This window comes from Pan paniscus, chromosome 2 (assembly GCF_029289425.2).
Source record: "Pan paniscus chromosome 2, NHGRI_mPanPan1-v2.0_pri, whole genome shotgun sequence".
Classification (NCBI taxonomy): Eukaryota; Metazoa; Chordata; class Mammalia; order Primates; family Hominidae; genus Pan; species Pan paniscus.
The window spans coordinates 130,185,411-130,203,536 of NC_085926.1; the positions used below are offsets into that span (position 1 = coordinate 130,185,411).

The 18,126-nt window shown below is 39.4% G+C and overlaps 1 protein-coding gene and 1 pseudogene across 2 annotated transcripts in view; both read right to left on the minus strand.

Annotated features, from left to right (window-relative positions):
* The window catches only part of CPNE4 (copine 4), a 746,304-nt gene that overhangs the window by 693,011 nt on the left and 35,167 nt on the right, over positions 1-18,126 (minus strand). The window lies entirely within an intron of this gene.
* LOC100980384 (large ribosomal subunit protein uL30-like) lies at positions 11,412-14,670 on the minus strand (annotated as a pseudogene).

Here is an 18,126-nt window from a genome sequence, read left to right on the forward strand (position 1 = left end):
CCAGAGCCTTATTCCTGTCCACCATATCTCACAGAAGGCAAACCTCAATTCCAAGTAAAAATAATCAGATTCTCCACAAATGGCAACATCAATATAATGTGGATGACTGGATTCCTGTTGAGCTTCTCTTAGCTAAGGCTCCTAGCAACTGAGATTCTTATTCCTCTTCATGACTTCACAGAATTGAGCTCATAACTAGCACTCCAAATATTTGTAGCATTAAATTGACTCTGGAAAAATATATATATAAATAACAATTTGTGTGAGATAGCTTTTCCAAGCCACAACTGTAAGATGGTTTTAGTCACACAAAAACAGATGGTCAGTGAGTTACACTCTCGTGTAACATAACGTGCCTGAAATTTGGAATATTGCCAACTTTGAAAGGTTATTTGATGAAGAGAAACAACACTCTAGATGAGAGTCTCTTAATCAACCAAGTAAATAATTTATCCTGGTCCAGCCACCAAAGATTCATTTTCAACTTCTAAACACAACCACAGTTACAGCAACCTATATTTCCTAACCTCCTAAACATCTCCTCTCACCCTAATAAATTGTGCGGGTGCTTCTTATGTAAATCTTACATGTTTGAGCCTATCGAGAAGTCTCTCTTCTGCCAATTTCCTAGGCCACATACATTATTCAGGCATTTCCAAGGGATCCTACATTTGGGATGATCATTTTGTGTCAGAGTTTTGGTTGGTTGGGAGCATAGAAGAGGCTCCTCTACCTCAGGCTGGAACTGAGAGCTAAGAAAAGAATTACAATGCATGCTTTGCTCATTGTTCTTTTCTCATGCTGGCCATCAGTGGGAGTTGAGATTTTAACAGTAGCAGATGTACTCTGTGCTTCATATCAAAGAACTCCAGTGCTGGAAGGGTTTTAGAGATCATTATTTCAACCACTTCTTTTGTACACTAAGAAACACAGGTTGAGAGAAGCCAAAGAGCCTTGCTTAAAATCACAAGCATGTCAATGGCAGGATATGGACTGGGGTCCACTCTACTTAGAGCACATTAGAGGCAGGGTCCTTTGGAGGCTCCCACTGCCTGGAACAACACAAGTGTTCAAAAAATGCTTGTGGGATAAATATCAGGCTGTAGTTGTATACAGGGTGCCCAACCATCCTGGTTTACTGGAGAGTTACCCAGTTTTAGTACTAAATGTTCTACATCTCAGGAAAGCTTTCAGTTCCAGGAAATTCCTCAGAAAATTGGGTATTTTCTAAATGTTATCACCTACTTTTTCCATTGTCACAGTTTTTATCATTTCCACATACCTCCTATAGTAGTATTTACTTACTATTTGTCTTGAAATCAACCTACTGTTTTTTTTACTTAGCCTCATCCTGACCAAAAATATCCTTGAAATCATGCTAGTTGTATTTCTTTTTACTGTACATCAAAATACATAGACAACTATTAAAATATGTTAAAATCATATATAACATGTTCCATTTACAACTTGCCATTCATGCTTCTAAACATTTTACAAATACTAATTTATTTAATCTTCAAGACAATCCAATGAAGGAGGAAATATTATCATCTTTACCTTACAAATGAGAAAACTGAAGCACAGTGAAGTTAAATAACTTGCCCAAGGTCACACAGCTAGCCAACTTGTCCATATGTCCCCAAAGTCATACTGGAAACCCTCAGTGGTCACCATAGTGTACTTATTAATTTAATATTTTAACCTGACTGGGCCACAGGGTGTCCAGATATTTGGTTAAACGTTATTCTGGGTGTCTGTGAAGGTATTTCTGGATGAGATTAACATTTGAATTAGTAGACTGAGTAATGCAGATTGCCCTCCCTAATGTAGGTGGGCTTCCTCCAATCAAGTTGAGATCCAAATAGAGGAAAAATGCTGAGTGAGAGGGGACTTCTCTTGCCTGACTGCTTTGAGCTGGGACATCAGTCTTTTCCAGCCTCTGGACTCAAAATGAAACATCAGCTCTTCTTGGGTCTTGAGCCTGCTGGCTTTCAGCCTGAAACTATACCATCAGCAATCCTGGGTCTCCAGCTTGCTAACTAGAGATCTTGGGATTTCTCAGCCTCTATAATCATATGAGCCAATTCCTCGTAATAAATCTCTTTCTATATGTATATGTGTGTATGTGTGTGTGCAAGCATATACATATATGTATGTATGTGTGTGTATGTGTGTGTGTATATATATATCTGTGTGTGTGTGCATATATATATATCTGTGTGTGTGTGTGTGTGCGTATTTGGTTCTTTTTCTCTAGAGAACCCTGACTAATACACACAGGATACTCTGGGAAGAATAGTCAGGCCTGCACTAGTTTTGAGGATCCTGTCCGTATTTGTTGAGATTGTTTAAACCCCATAAGGCCCAGAACAGCACCTGCCGCAAGATAGGAGCTGAACTGATCTGCTCTTATATTCCTAACCTTCTGCCATCATGAGATCACATATATGAATTTGCTCTCAGTGCTCTCAAAACATAAGTAAAAGTAAAAGTTAATGTTTGTTTTAATTATAAGGTATATAAGCCAAATAATCTGGTCTGATTCCAAAGCCTAGCACTCAACGATTTTCATCAGAGCCACAAAAAAGGAGGGGATTTACAAAACAAAACATCTTGCAGAGATCTCAGAAAAATTGTGGCAATTATTCAAAATATGTTCAACCACAGGTTTCAGAAACTGAAACTTCCTAATATTTCTAGATTCCATAAAACTAATAATGGAAACTAGAATTTAAGTTTTTCAAAGCTTCTGCACAGCAAAGGAGACAATTAAAACATGAAAAGGCAACTTACAGAATGGGATAAAATATTTCCAAACCACGTATCTGGCAAGGGGTTAATATCCAAAATATGTAAGAACTCATACAATTTAATAGAAAAAAAAACTAAATAGTCCAATTAAAAAGTGGGCAAAGGACATAAATAGACATTTTCTCAAAAATGACATACAAACAGTCATCAATTACATAAAAAAAGTTCTCAACATCATTAATCATCATAGAAATGCAAATCAAAATGAAATATCACTTCACACCTGTGATATACATATATATGTATATATATACACATATATGTATATACTTGGATTTTATTGGAAATATGTGTGTATATATGTATATATATAAGTATATATGTGTATGTGTGTATATATATGTATATATAATATATATACACATACATATATAAGTATATATGTGTGTATATACACATATATACACACATACTTATATATACATATATAAGATATATACACATACATATATACACACATATATACATATATACACATACACATATATATCACACATATACACAAACACAATGGAATATTATTCAGCTATAAAAAAGAAGGAAATCTTGCCATTTGTGATAACATGGGTGCAACTTGAGGGCATCATGCTAAGTGAAAAAGTTGGACAGAGAAAGAGAAATACTATATGATCTCACTTATGTGAGGAATCTAAAAAACAATCGAACTTGTAGTTGTGGAGTAGGATGGTGGTTGCTGGGTGCTTAGTGGTGGGAGAAATAGGGTGATGTTGGTCAAATGGTTAAAAACTTTCCATTATAACATGAATAAGTTCTTTGGATCTAATGTACAGCATTGTGTCTATAGGTAATAATAAATGCTGTATTGTATACTTGAAATTTGCTTAGAAAGTAAACCTTAAAGGTTCTCACCATTTTTAAAAATGGTAACTATGTAAGGTAATGGAAGTGTTAACTAACTTGATTGTAATAATCATTTCACAATGTATATGTATATAAAATTATAACATTGTATATCTTAAATATATGCAATTTTATTTGTCAATTATACCTCAATGAAGCCAGGAAAAAAATTAAAATTCTCAGTAATCAGAAGGATTTTCCCCTTATATCAAGATATTGCTCTCAATTGAATTTTTTTCACTTTTTAATCCAAAGTTTACTCAACTGTAAAATGTGGATGTTACAATTAGAAGATCTACTAAATTATTTCTAATCCTGACAATTAATGACTCACAAATTCAGATGTTACCTTCTCATGGAGGACCGAGTCAGAAAATACAAGGATGGCCAAATAATGGCAGAACAAAATGATTAAACTGTGTGAGAGTTTTCAAATACAATCCCACATTAAAAAGAAAATATGTTCTTACCATGGCCACAAGATTCACCCTCAACCTTACTACCTTAATTTTTCCCCATATTATTTTGCACAAAATATTTGTTCTTATAAATGCCTTTGTCCTATGAAAATATGATCAACATCCCTAATTATAAGTAAATGCAAATCGAAACCACAATGAGACATCACCTCACACCCGTTAGAATAACCACTATCAAAAGAACAAAATAACAAAGATTGTTGAGGATGTGGAGAAATTGAAACTCTTGTGTACTGTTGGTGAGAATGTGCAGTTATTATGGAAGATAACATGGAGGTTTCTCAAAAAATTAAAAATAAAATTACCATATGATCCAACAATTCCACTTGTAGGTATCATCCAAAGGAATTCAAAGCAGGATCTTTAGAGGTAGTTGCATATCTATGTTCATCGCAGCATTATTCACAGAGCCAAGAGGTGGAAGCCACCCAAATGTTCATCAACAGATTAATGAGTAAAGAAAATGTGGAGTATATTCACAATGGAATATTACTCAGCCTTTAAAAATAAGGAAATTCTATCCCATGCCTCATCATGGGTGAACTTCGAGTTATGCCAAGTGAAATAAGCCAGTTGCAGAAGGATAAATATTGTAGGAGTCTAACCATATGAAGTATCTTAAGCGTCAAAACCATAGAAACAGAAAGTAGAAATGTGGTTGCCAAGGGCTAGGGGGTTGGAGAGGCAAAAATTAATGTTTAGTTGGTATAGAGTTTCAGTTTTGCAAGATAAAAAGTTCTAGAACTGTGTTGCACAATGATGTGAATGTACTTAATGCTATTGAACTATATACTTAAAAATGGCTAATATGGTAAATTTAATGCTATATAATGTTTTACCACAATAAAGAAAAACCTATGGTCTAATATTAGAAAGAAATTGTGTAATGAAGTAAACTATCTCAAGAAAGCAGCTGCATGCCTATTGTGGAAATGGCAAGCACAGGCACATGTTATCTCACTTGAGGGTAAGATACTCTGCAACCTCTAACTTAGTGAACAGATTGCGCCTGATTCACAGACCGAGACAAATTCTTCCTTTAACTCAATAGCAAACTCAAATGCCTCCCTCTGCCTGCAACAGGGCATACCACCACCTGGCATTCTTTGTTTCCCAGATAGTCATGGTGTCCTTTAGCCCTTTTCATTATTCGCTTAACATCAAAACAAAATGCAGCTAATAATATTAGTCTATTTTTCTGGTCTTGGAGAAGTAGCATCTGAATTTAGGCCCTGTGCCCAGATTTCCCACTCTGTTGGCACTGTAGTCTAGGGAAGTCTTTCAAGTTTTTGTTAAGCCTTCAGCCAGGTGAGAGGTACATGTTAGTTTTATTTTATTTTTTTTAAAGGAAAAAAAAAAAACAGAACATCCCAGTCAAAGGGCACCAAACTAAATTGTCACGGGAAAATTGGCCAAATGATATATTTAGTCAATGCTTTGCAGTTTACCTCTCAAAAGCCTTCAGGGGCTTTTATATATGCTTTATATATATGCTTTATATACACTCTATTATAGCCTGGAGGTCATACAATGTGCTATGTTTTACTCTAAAATTCACTCTCAAACTCATTCTCTCTCTCTTCTCTCTTCCATTTCCTCTTTCTTTCTCTCTCTCAACTTGATCCAGATTTTCCCAGGGTTCAAGTTATTTTCTAAATGAAACAAAAGCCCTTTTACAAGGTACATTCAAGCTGCTCAGATTACTTTGTTCTGGTCCAGCAGTTACAATTTCAGGTAGAGATGTGCCTTGTTTTATGAGAAAGATTTGTTCCTTAAAAGTTACTGTGTGACCACCATATCAGTGAGATCAGTGTGTCCCTCCATGAATGCTTCTGCTAATTTGTTTCATGAAATGTCTTTTTTTCTCATATACTCTCCCTCTCTAAGCTTTCCCAAGAATTAAAAAAATAGCAAGCTTACCAACCCTTTGGCTAGTGCACTGAATATAAGATTATTGGGAGAATAAGGAGAGTAATTTAATTCATGGATGTGGTGGCTTGTATGAAATCAACTTAGCTAAGCTGGAAATACATCTCCCGAAATTCCCTTCTCTGCATGGTTGTCTATCAGAGTTGCCCACAAGAAAATGTGCACATGTGAAGGTGGAAGTGAAGCAGCAGCATGTTTACAATGAGATGGAGGTGTAGAAGCAGGTGCTGTTGCATTCTGCCCATAGTCACTGATCTTGTGGCTCACTTTGTCCATCAGGGCAGCTGCAAGCACATAGTTCCTCCACCTCCTACTGGATCTTCTCTTTAGCTTCTCTGAATCCTGGGCCAAGTTTGTGAACAGCTTTGGGGTAAAATAAGTCAGCCATTCTGCAAATCCCAACATTGTTGGAGTTGGAGGGTTTGGAGGCATTGAGAGACTGATGTGGGTTCCAATTTATCCTTTCTCTCCCCCACTTCATATTGATCTTCCTTTCCAGACTGCTGGCCTTGCTGACTTCAGGCCCAGCACTAGACACGGGAGCAACAGACTTACCTATACACTCACCAAGGTCCCACAATTGCGTGAGATCTCATCCCTATAATAAATATTTTATATCACTTATATGGTTCTGCTTCTCTGATTGAATTCTAACTCCTTGGAAGTCAGAAAATGACATGCAAGACTGAAATTCTTTGATTTGACCAAATCCTACTTGCAATGGCTTTCACTTCACTGTATGGCTGAAGAGGAGAGTAGTGGCATCCAGACTTGACTTCTCACCTTCTCTGGAACCTCACTGTGAGCAGAGACCAGGAGGACAACTTCTGGCCTCCCTCAGGGGTCTCTCTTCACAGTCTTACCCTTAACCCTGTCTCTACTCTGCTGTCTCCCTGTATTTACCACTGTCCAGCCATGAGCCTGCTGGTTCATGTGTGTTTAGAGCCACTTCATATCTAAAATCAGATCTGTGTATATCAAATCATATTTTTTTATTGCAAACATATAGTTTTTTCCTTTCTCATTAAATTATTAATTAACAGTGACTCTGAAAACTTCAGCTCTAAGAATTGCTCCTTTATGGGCTGGGCACGGTGGCTCACACCTATAATACCAGCACTTTGGGAGGCCGAAGTGGGCGGATCACCTGAGGTCGGGAGTTCAAGACCAGCCTGGCCAACATGGAGAAACACAATCTCTAGTAAAAATACAAAATTAGCCGGGTGTGGTGGTGCATGCCTGTAGTCCCAGCTACTTGGGAGGCTGAGGCAAGAGAATTGCTTGAACCCAGGAGGCGGAGGTTGCGGTGAGCCGAGATTGCACCATTGCACTCCAGCCCGGGCAACAAGAGTGAAACTCTGTCTCAAAAAAAAAAAAAAAAAAAAGAATTGCTCCTTTATGGTGTAGAGGAAAGAACACTGGGCTATGAAGTCAACTTCAACTCTGATCAATCAGTCTGACCTTTGGGCAACCCCCTGAATCTCTCTGGATCCTCCAGCCTTCAGCTGCAGAGAGAAGAAGCTGGAGTTGATGATCTCTAAAGACTCCTCCAACTTCAAACATTCCATTCTAAATAAATGAGATGCTTTATCTTTAAAGAAGTTGGAAGTAAATATTTCCAGAAGCAAATACTTAGACTCTTATGCATATTCAAAGACATACCAAACATAGACACAGCTGTATGAAAGTATGTTCTGGAATGAAGCTTAGAGCACATTTAATATTCAGTCATTGTTACTAAATTAACCCTAAGTCTTAGCACACTTATTTATATAGTTTCTGATCCTTTATTTTTGTTTTGATAATCTTTTTAGATGTATACTGCCTCAATCCCACTTGGAAGTAAGCGAAATATATACCATAAGGAAATAATTAAAATATTCTAGCAGCTCTGCAGGAAAACTACCTCAATTTAAAACTCCTTCATGATATCACCTAGGAATAGCAAATTAATGTATTATATTAATGTTGCTGAAAGCAATTCAGCTCTCAAAGGGCCCGGATTTACTTCTAGGAAGTGAATTTGGCTCCAGAAAAAAAAAAACTAAGCATATTTTTTGTCAATTTGACCAAGCTCCCATGGACTGAAATAGTTTTAATCTTTTCCTTATAGGAAAACTCCCTTATTTATCTGGGTTCTCTACCCTACCGGAGCTAAAGAATACCTAAGCCCAGTCCCTCATTTTGTGCAAGGGGCCTGAGACATTAATGTCTGTCTACTCCCTACTATAAGAACCAGGTCCGTATGTTTCATTATCACCAGTCTCTATGCCCAGGGACTGCCAGATCCCTGCTCCAGAACCAAACCCAGGATCCAGAGCTCTGCTTCCTATGAACAAGTGAGCCAGGTACTAGCTTCCTCTCTTCTCAAATCTCCTAGCATTACCTATGGGTCCATTTCTCAAGGACAAGGAAGAGTAACTCAGAGCCTAGAGGGCAGAGATAAGAACCATGGGAGATCATTCTCAGATAATAAGTATAATAGCAAAGTAAGCCCTAATAAAGGAATTAGCCACATGTGCCTTGGAGATTTCAGAATTGCTGTGAACCAGTGGCTGCTGTGTGCCTCCTACTTTCTCACTTTCTGAATGGGAGTATCTACTGCAGTTATCCTATTCCTGTTCCACCACTGTAGGACAGATCATCAGTCTCTTTAATTTACAGGTTTTCAGATTGAGAAGGATGGTACTCAGGAAGATGGACTTGAGGAACCACACTGCAGGAGCCTCAATTGCATGTGGACCTCGAGTCTGAGCCTGATTTAATAATGGAATGAGATTTTTCTAGAATCTTTGATGGAGTGAATATATGTTGCATTTGGGAGGAAAGTAAACAATTGTGGTCATAGGACAGATTGTGTTTTAACATATGGCCCCAAATTTCTTTAATGTTTTTCTCATTGAAAAGTAATGTCCATGTTTCCTCCATTTGATTCTGGCCAGCGGCTTAGGACTTCTACACCAACAGGCTATGGCAAAAGTAATGCTGTGTGACTTCTGAGGCTAGGTCTGAAAAGGACGTGCAGCTTCTACCTCCTTCTCCTGGGATCCTAGCTCTTGGATCCCAGCCACCATGCTATGAGGAAGTCCAAGCTGCCACATGGAAGAGCTGAACACCTGAGGCTGATGTCCCACTATCACCAGTCTCTATGTAGGTATTCAGGCCAACAGCCCCAACTAAGGTCCAACAAGATGTGTGAGTGAACAAGTCTTTAGATCTTTCCAGCCCTAGCTGGAACTATCTGCCTGTATTTACCATCATTGCTGTACCTGTTGGGGCATTCTCCCATCTCATGCCTCAACCAGGATGAGAGATTGCAGTGCCCTTGGGTCCTGTTCCTTTTCTGTCTTGCTGACTATGCCTCACCACCATCAAACACACTAGGCTACACCCAAACCCTGTCCTTCCTCTCACCTGCTTTGATTTGCTATGATAAACTGCACTGCCTTATAGCTGAATCTCAAAATAGTACAAACACAGTGGTGCACAACATGACTATAATTAGGCAGTAAATAAGGAGAATGAAGTCATAGTCTAATACTTGACACTTGGCAATATAATCTGTTGAGATGAGCCTGAGACGTCTGATTTTTTTTTTTTTTGGCACCTAAATCTAAGCAAATTGCACTATGTCTCCATCTCCACATTGGTATAGTACAAGGACCAATGATCAATAGATGACAAGCTTTTACAAATCTCCAGCTTCACTTGGTAGAACCCCAAACCAGATACAATTGCCTCAGACCCCTCTGTAGGCAATCCAGGATTCCCTATCAGGAGGGAAGTGCAGCCAGCAACAACTTCCTGGTCAGTAGCTACCACTCCTCCTACACACTCAGTCTCCTTTGGACCTGAGATCTCACGCCTTCAAAGAAGTGAGATGTTCTCCTTCTCCCAAAATGCCATCTGGCACACAGCCCCTAAGCCTCTGCTCTCTACTTCCTTCTGCCAGGCAATGCCATCAACGCTCTTCTTACTGAAAGGCCATGTGTTACACAGTACTACAATAATCCTCAAGATACTGAAAGTAATGCCAAGTGAAAGACCAAGGGGGTGGGTGGAGGGCTAATGGGCTAGACGAAATAGCCACTTGATTGCTAGTTCATACAAGATGTGGCAGCAACTCCTTTTCTGGCTGGAGATCTTGGATGTCACATCTTAGAATCAGGTGGCAAAGCATCTGTGAAGGGCAATGTGGCATCCCAGACAGTGGGTGGTGAGATCAGGAAGAAAAAATGGAAATCAACAGATGGTGGATCCTACAGCTGAGAACTGATTCTTCAATTTGACATGGTTGGCATAAACATTTTAAATGGAGCTTGGTAAAGATCAGGTTATTTTACCATTGACCAAGCTCTTGGCTTCTAAAAGGTCCTAAATTTTTGTTTCCTTTGCTTTCACGAATGTTTATTTGCTTTCCAGGAACTTCAGGGAAAAAGGTTAAGTAATGGAGGGAGGAAAGAGGGAGGGGTTGGCAGATCAAACACAGGACTTAAAAGTCCTAGATCTAAACCTTGAAATCCCCAGATATTTTATGTTATAAAAAGATGTCCCACTTTCAGAATCCAGTTCTGTAAATAGTTTTCAGAAGTCGGGGGACTTGCAAAGATTTAATTTGCCTGACAAAAATTTTCATTGGCATTTTCTATATTTCCTAGCGCCACCCTCTATGATTTTTAATCCCTAAACATCTAAATTAATGTGGACATCTGCTTCTAGCAAATATAGTCAGAGCTGCCCTGCCACTGCCAATTTGCAATCATAAAACCATAGGAATAAAGGAAGAAGAAGTTAAACAGAACAACTCAGCCCAGCTTCCCAGAACTGGGGCCTTTTATAACTTGCTCCCCTCCTCCTACCCCGTATCCTGCCCCCTCTCACTATGTCCCAATCTAATGTCGTAATTCAACTGCCAAATATGCATAATAGGAAACATAAACCACAATCCTATTTGTTCTGTAATCATTCAAACATCACCAAGTTTTTGTCAGGACAGAAAATGAAAACTATGTGAATAAATACTGCATTCAAAGAACCTGTACACTGCCAGCCATTTAAGCCACAAGCTTATAATGAGGAGAATCTCACACTTTCTCGAAAGGGTGGCACTTTGCTCCTGGCCTGATGGTCATTATATCTCCCGGACTCGGCTCCAGCTCCAGGCCAGCACTGTCCAGTGGAAATGGAATGTGGACTATGAATGCAAGCTACCTATGCCATTTTAAATTTCCTAATAGCCACAGTCAAAGAGGAAAAAGAAACAGACTACATTAATCTTAATAATACTTTTTGGTTTTTTGTTTTTTTCAGTTTGAGAGCAGGTACTGTTTATTAACTGGCTAGATTACAAAAAATAGTTGTGGTAGGCATGTTTATTCTTCTAATAAGCCTGTTGATCTGGTCTTCCCTGTTGTCAGCATCTCCACCTTCTACAAAATTGGTGGTCTTTTTCTTCATTCCAACTTGTCGAGAGGATAATTTGAAGGGCCACAGGAAGTTATTTGCTTCTTTAAGCATTTTCCAACAGTATAGATCTCATGAATCAGATCCTCCATGCAGATGAGGCCATATTTACCAAGAGATCAAGCAATCAAAGTATTATCTGTCGGAGCAAGTAGCTTCTTATTCATTTTGCTATAACCACATTTGTAGATTAGTTTATTTACTGACTTCAGATTTGGGTATGCCCATGCAATATATGGTTCTACAAACCTCAGCACATTATTGAAGCCCTGCTGAGCTTCACAAAGTTTCTATTGAAGATTTGATGAAGGCAAAGAAGTTGCAACACCTTTCAGACCTTTGGGCTCACCCAATTGATAACCTCCGATCCTGATGACAAACGCCAATTTGGGTTCTGCAGGTACATAGAAGTTGCCAGCTTTTCTTGCCATCCTCGATATTCGAATTTCAGTTCTGTACATCTGCATATATTCCTTGTGATAGTGCTTTGCTTTTTCATAGATAAGCTTCCTCCTTGCCTTTCGAAGCATCTTTTGGGCAAACTTATTTCTCAGGCGCTTGATCTTCAGCTCTGTGAAATTCCTTCACTTTTTCTTAAGGGTTTCTGGCACAGCAGGAACCTTCTTCTTCTCTTCAACACCCTCCATGGTTCCAGCCGGAAAAGAGAGTTTAACAATACTTTTTAACCCGATACATCCAAAATCATTTCAGCATATAACCTATTTGTAAAAAAACATCGAGACATCTTATAGTCTCTTTCACACAAATTCTTCAAAACTCAGTATTTACACAATTCAGACCAGTCCCATTTTAGGTCCTCAATAGGTGGCTAGTGACTAGCTTAATAGATAGCACAGGTGTATGCAGATAAGGCTGTCCTTATTTATATGGCAAAGTGTATTCCTTTCTAAAAGAAAATGCCCCTCCTGAGTTAGGCAACTGGAAATGGTAATTCCTTTTCCTTAAAGTAAGCTTACCAGATAAAACACAAAACACCTACTTAAATTTGAATTTCAGATAAATAACAAATTATTTTTAGTATGACTATGTCCTAGTATTGCATGGAACATACTTATGCTATAAAAATTACTCAATGTTTATCTGAAATTCAAATTTAACTGGGCTTCCTGTATTTTTATTTGGTAAATCTAGCAACCTCACGTGAATTCAACTCAAGTAAGAAATGGAGGGGGAGGAATAAAATATGGCAGCTGCTGAAGGCAGCAGCAGATGATGGTGCATCAGGAAGTCAGAGGCAGGCCTGCCACGAGAGCCACTGTAAGAACCACCATCATTAAGGTTGAGTAATGGAAGCACCTGCCAGGAAGGCACACAGGCTGAGCAGCAGGTGTCACTGCCTCTCTGGAGCCTGTGCCTGTGCGCCTTGTTTTCTCTTTCTCTTTCCATGAATTTTACAAAGACATCTGCACATCCTGTAAGTATACACATTTTGCAAGACCTTGGTGTTAACATGGCATCTGCAGCTTTACAATTTGCTATGGATTTTCCATGCTAATAAAAATAAAATTTTTTAGGGGCCGGGCGCGGTGGCTCACGCCTGTAATCCCAGCACTTTGGGAGGCCAAGGTGGGTGGATCATGAGGTCAGGAGTTTGAGACCGGCCTGGCCAACATGGTCAAACCCCATCTCTACTAAAAAATTACAAAAATTAGCCAGGTGTGGTGGCACATGCCTGTAATCCCAGCTACTCGGGAGGCTGAAGCAGGCGAATTGCTTGAACCCAGGAGGCGGAGGTTGCAGTGAGCCAAGATGGCACCACTGCACTCCAGCCTGGGCAACAGAGCGAGACTCTGTCTCAAAAAAAAAAAAAAGAAAAGAAAAGAAAAGGAAAAAACATATATATTAATAAGAGCTCATGCCATGGGTGAAGAGATAGAAGTATTGAGTTTTGTCTATGCACTAGGTATTCTTTTGTGTGCTCCAAGTGAGAGGCGGGAGGCATGCCCAAAACATTTTCCTCAAATTCCTAAAAATTCCAAAACAGTAACCTAGTTAGAGCTAAGGGGCATAAGGATTACAGAACTTTTGAGAAAATGTTTTCTTCAGATGGCTAATGCTCTTGGCTAAGATCCAGACAGTCTGATGCAGTAGGTCAGGGGTGGGGCCTGAGAATTTGCCAATTTTAACAGTTTCCCAGGTGATGTTAATACTGCCGGTCCAGGAAACACGCTTTGAAAACCACTGTTTTAGATTATGAGAGTGTTTCCATGGGAATATAAATAGCACTTGTTGAGACTTTTTGTTTTGTTCTATAGTTAGATTTTCCTCAAACTGAAAACTCAGAGAAGATAAACTGCTTCAGCAGTGATCCTGTGGGCCAGTGGCTTCCTTCTCATCAGCCCTGAATTTCCCCAGTCTATCCATCTGCCTCAGCCTCCAGCCAATCCTATGCTGGGTCATGGGAGGGTGACCCTAGCCAAACCTCAAGGCTACCATCACCCAGAAAGTTTTTTGTCTAGCCAGCCCAGTGGTAGTTAGGAGACCCACTTGGTAGCAAGGTCTTTGGGTCCCCAGAATGACTAGGTAGTTACTTTCCTGTCCAGGAGGAGGGAGCTCAGACATATTGGTCCCAGGCAAATGAGGAAGATGGAACTTTGTATCAGGGCAATAACAATAAGCCGCCACGAGATTTTCAGCATTTACCAAAGGCACTCTTCTGTTTAACATTTTCTGACTCAATACCTTATCTCTAGGCACCTTCCATCAGCCTTCCTTTCCAGCAGGCTTCTGGGAGGGCACGTTGTTCTCCTCCCTCTTTTATGGATTTCCTTCCTTAGAGTTCTCTCCAAGACTTCCCGTTCCCCAGGCCCCCCTTGCCCATGCCATCCATCCAATAAGGACCAAACACTACCCATTTAAGGACTTTATGACTAAATTAGAGTTATAAAGAATGCCCACATCAAACATAAGGAAGCCCTAGAGGTTCAAAACACCTTACCACATTCTCCTAGACTTTGTCTCTCTTCTACTCCAAGAAGCCCAGTTACCCTTTCTCCTCAATTTTATCCCCAAGGATACAGAACATCAACCACATCAGCCATCTTGTGCCCTGCGTGCTGAGAGGAGCTTTTCTTCCATGAAGATCCCTTGACACAGAGCCCTTCATTTTGGTAAGAAAGAAAGTTTAGGGCAGATCAATAATGGTGACCTAGGAGGATACTGAGCTTCCCCTTTATCTCGAGTGAGAAACATTCCTCAGAGGAACTTAAAAAGGATCTTTGAGAACTAATGGAGAGGCAGCATGCTGGCTACAACAAAGACCTGATTTTCACTAAGTGTCTGCTTAGAATTTCACCCAGAGCTGTGGCTAGACAAACCCTAGCCTTGTCCCTAATTTATAGAAATGAACAAATTATTGTTAATAAACCTATGTTGCAAATTAAATAAATCTTAAAGTGCAAGCAATTATTTCCCTCTTACTATTCTTAATGGGGTCAGCTCATTTCCACGTGTAATAGCCAATGTCTGGAATCCATTTACCATTTGCTTTAGATGAAAATTTCTCTGGAAATCAAAACTAATATTCACTTTGTATATTCCTTCTCTTCTTTTGAAAGGGAAGTGACCAGGAAGTCTTCATGTGTCCTGACTTCTTTCTTTCCCATTTCATTGTTCTAATAAACTAGTATTTCTCCTACTGTGGTCAGTGGGGCCACTTTCATAAGAAATACCTGGGATGGTTGTTAAAAATGCAAATTATTGGCCTCATCCCAAACATACTCGAGTGGAGTGGGGACTTGCCCAGAAAATCTCTTCTAACAGCTCCTTAGGTAATTCTTATGTTCACTAAATTTTGAGAGCCACTGCAATAAGTACTGTTTATATTTACCCTACAAGTGTTTTAAAGGCACCAATGTCCCTAGAAGCCAGGGGTTTGACAAAACTACCCCCACTCTGGAGCTCCAGTTACTCTGCTGGTTTCATTATGGCCAAAAGCACAAATGTTATTCTAGGTGGGACTCAACATTGGGTGAAATAGTGCTTCTTTGTTTTTTCCTGCTATACTTTGCCCTTTATTATTTCTTCCCCACTTCCCTGTCTTAGCATGCCATTATCCCCAATTCATTTCATACTTATTATCCATAATTCAATCTTCATACAATGACTTCTATGATTCTATGACACTGTGATTCTATGACATTAACTCAGCTGACATTTCTAATCCTGACAACCTAACTCATCCTCCAGGTTAACAACATCAGTGCTTGCAGTAAAGCTCACCCCTTTTCCTTAAGCCTGGAAACCACCTTGTTTATTCCTTTTTACAGTAGCCTGAGCTAAATTGATCCTTGTGAGTAAATCACCCTAGGTCTTCATTTCTCCAATTATATTGCCATATTGCCCTTTCCCACACATACTTGAAATACCAAGTTCCACCTTCAAGGTAGAGATAGCTTATTAAGCCCTCCTTTGTACTGGCCACATACTATAAACACATTTCAATTATTAAAACTATCTCACTGCAATGTAATATTTGTTTACCTCTTTGTTTCCCCTACTAGATCTAAACTACTCCTAGGCAGGCATTCAATTAATTACTCTGCTGTCTCCAATATTTAGCCTAGTATCTGGCACAAAGTGGGCATTTAATATTAACATTGAGCTATACTACTCTCAAACTTTTATGGGCAAAGATGCTATGTCATTTAATGCTGCCCCATAAAATGCTGACTTGTTATGCCACTATTTATTCTCATAAATATTATGACTATATATATGTAATACATGCAATCATGTTTACTATATACAGTACATCTGAGCAGTGAATTTAATATATGTTTTTTTTATGGCCAGACTGCTGGTAGTCTAAAGCAACACTGTCTCCTAGAGTTCTCATTAATGATGGTAATATTCTGTGTCTACACTGTCCAGTATGGTAGCCACTACTTACATAGAGCTAATGAGCTCTTAAAATGTGTCTGAGGAAGTGAATTCTTAATATTATTTTATTTTGATTGATATCACTGTAAACAGCCACATGTGGCTATGATATTTTAATGCTGTCATCCAGAAAGTACTAATGAACTCAACTGTGCTTCCTTCACTGTGGACAGAGCCTGGAAATCTAGTGTTTGCTCAGCAGTGGTATTCCCGGAGCGGCAGCAGATGGGAACAGTCAGCTGAGGTACAGAGGAGAATTTTATCACTGACATCATTTAGAATTGCTGGTGCTCAGTGATAACAAAGCAGACCAATTTTTTGTCTTATTACTGTTTTTAAGCTCTTTACAGACAATGTGCCCACTCACTGCCTGCACCCACAGGGGACTGCTCCCACCAATACCACCCTTGTTACACCACTATCTTTGGTCACTTTGTCTCTTCCTGCCCTCATGCCATGTTCCACTGAAGGTTTTTGACTCATGATGGATAACAAAAAGTTTGCAAGTAATTGTGCTGAAAGTGATTCAAAAGTGGCGAGGAAGATTATCACACTGAGTATTAAAACACAACTTTTAAAGCAGCTCAAGATGCCTTCAGAGAAACGGCAGGGAAAACAGGGTGCCTGTCAAAAGTAGTCAGGGCATTACCACTGCAGCTTGGGAAGAATGACCAAAATTGAGGGAATCATAGCCTAAAAAACTTTGGCCTGAGGCATCTCCTAACATTAGGAGATTTTAAAAGAATTCAAGGGCCAGACGTGGTGGCTCACACCTGTAATCCTAGCACTTTGGGAGGCCAAGGCAGGCAGATCACAAGGTCAGGAGTTCAAGACCAGCCTGGCCAAGATTGTGAAACCCTGTCTCTACTAAAAATACAGAAAAATTAGCTGGACATGGTGGCACATGTCTGTAATCCCAGCTACTCAGCAGGCTGAGGTAGGAGAATTGCTTGAACCCGGGAGGCGGAGGTTGCAGTGAGCCAACTCCAACTCCAGCCTGGGCAACAGAGTGAGACTCCATCTCAAAAAAAAAAAAAAAAAGAATTCAAGGTAGTTACAAGATCAATTACAGAAAAGCGCCTTCAGAGAGGTTATGTTCTGCTAACACCACCTCTTGCTCATTTTGCTCATTTGGTTGGTCTCCCAGTTCCAGGAAATCATCCCATGCCTAAACAAGGAATGCCTATACTTCTCTATCAACCAGCTACCTAAACCCTGAACACCGATCTGGAAATGATAAACTATAAAAAATTAAATCCAATGTATAGAAGCAATGGATATTGCCAGCTGGGTGGAAATTCAGTAGTAATATGGGCCTCATCTTCTACAGCAGCCTGTGTGCTTACAAATTGGCCTAGAACATAAGGCACTTTTTAATGTATAAGTCTACTTGTTCCCATGCAAATAAATTCATTATATATTTAAGGGAGAAAAGCTTGCAATATATCATGTGCAATATAATCCTGATGTGTATGTGTGTATGTATGTGTGGTAGCCACTAACTACATAGTGTATCTGTATATGTGGTACACATGGTACGTGTGTGAATATGTACTGTCTATACATAATCAGTGAACAAGATACAGAGGGTGGTAGAGAATGTAACCAAAAAGTAGCAGTCAATATGTCCATATAGTAAAATAACAAGTAGTTTGTTCCCAAATTCTATAATAAATGCAAT